The sequence below is a fragment of the Colobus angolensis genome, unplaced genomic scaffold (genome assembly GCF_000951035.1).
Source record: "Colobus angolensis palliatus isolate OR3802 unplaced genomic scaffold, Cang.pa_1.0 Scaffold88, whole genome shotgun sequence".
In the NCBI taxonomy this organism is placed as follows: domain Eukaryota; kingdom Metazoa; phylum Chordata; class Mammalia; order Primates; family Cercopithecidae; genus Colobus; species Colobus angolensis.
The window spans coordinates 5189895-5191184 of NW_012122709.1; positions in this window are offsets into that span (position 1 = coordinate 5189895).

Consider the following 1290-nt stretch of genomic DNA (forward strand, 5'->3'; position numbering starts at 1 on the left):
GACGGAGTTTCACCATGTTGGCCAGGCTGGTCTCGAACTCCTGACCTCAGGTGATCCACCTGCATCGGCCTCCCAAAGTGCTGGGGTTACAGGTGTGAGCCACCACACCCAGCCTCAGAAGGGTTTTCTATTAATAACATTTATTGTTGTAGGGCTTCAGTTGGGCCTGATACCATAGAGTTGGCCATAAAAAGTCTGTTCTTCCACTTGGACCTTGGTCCCACGTCCTAACTCTCTCTGTGCTCCCAGGATTAATGAGAAGATTGAATAGAACCGTGAAGGTGGAAGCCAGGGATTTTTGATACCTTCAGGGATCCTTGATATCTTCAGGGATCCTGAAACTAATCTCTTGAATCTCCTGCAGATTCGGATTGGGATAACTATAAATGACAAGCCCAGGAGTTTGAGACAAGCCTGGAAAACACAGTAGGACCCCGTCTCTACAAAAAGTACAAAAATTAGCTGGGTGTGATGGTGTGTACCTGTAGTCTCAGCTACTTGGGAGGCTGAGGTGGGAGGGTTGCTTGAACCCATGAGGTTGAGGCTGTGGTAAGCCGAGACTGCACCATTGCACTCCAGCCTGGGAAATAGAGCGAGACCCCCATAAAAAAAAAAAAAAAAGAAGAAGAAAAGAAAAGAAAAAGAAAAAGAACCCTGAAGGTGAGAGGCAGATGCAAAAGGAAGCAGGACAAAGAGGTTGGGGAATTTGAAAATGTTTAGGTCCTAAAAGTGGACGGAAGTTTCACTTGAGCGCTGGCTGTATTCTTGTTGGATGCCTGGAATTCCTAAGACTTCACTTTAGCTTCAAGGAGCTTACAGTCTAGTTGGAAAGAGAGGTCAGATACATAAATTGACAATGCCAGACAGCCATGGGAAGTGTCCATGGGAATGGGCATCACAGGGAGTAGGAGTTTGGAAAGGAAGCAGGAAAGGTGGTAGTGAGATGGGAAGAGTTATGGGGGTGAAGAAAAGGGGAAGAGAACCCATGGTCTGGAATGCAGAATAAACTAAAATTTGCAGAAAATAGTCAAGACCTATGCTATTGGGGATAATCATCATCAGGAAGAAATGGCACCAGGGTAGAACAAACTTTCATTCTGTAAATATTTAAGTGCCTTCCAAGTACAAGACACTGTGGCAGACACTGGGAGTTAATATTCAAGAGTGAATACAAACCAAAAAAAAAAAAAAAAAGATGAGGGAAAAATTCAAGATGACCTAGGTCTTTATAATGAGTTTAAGCTTTTTTTTTTTTTTTTTTTTTTGAGACGGAGTCTTGCTCTGTCGCCC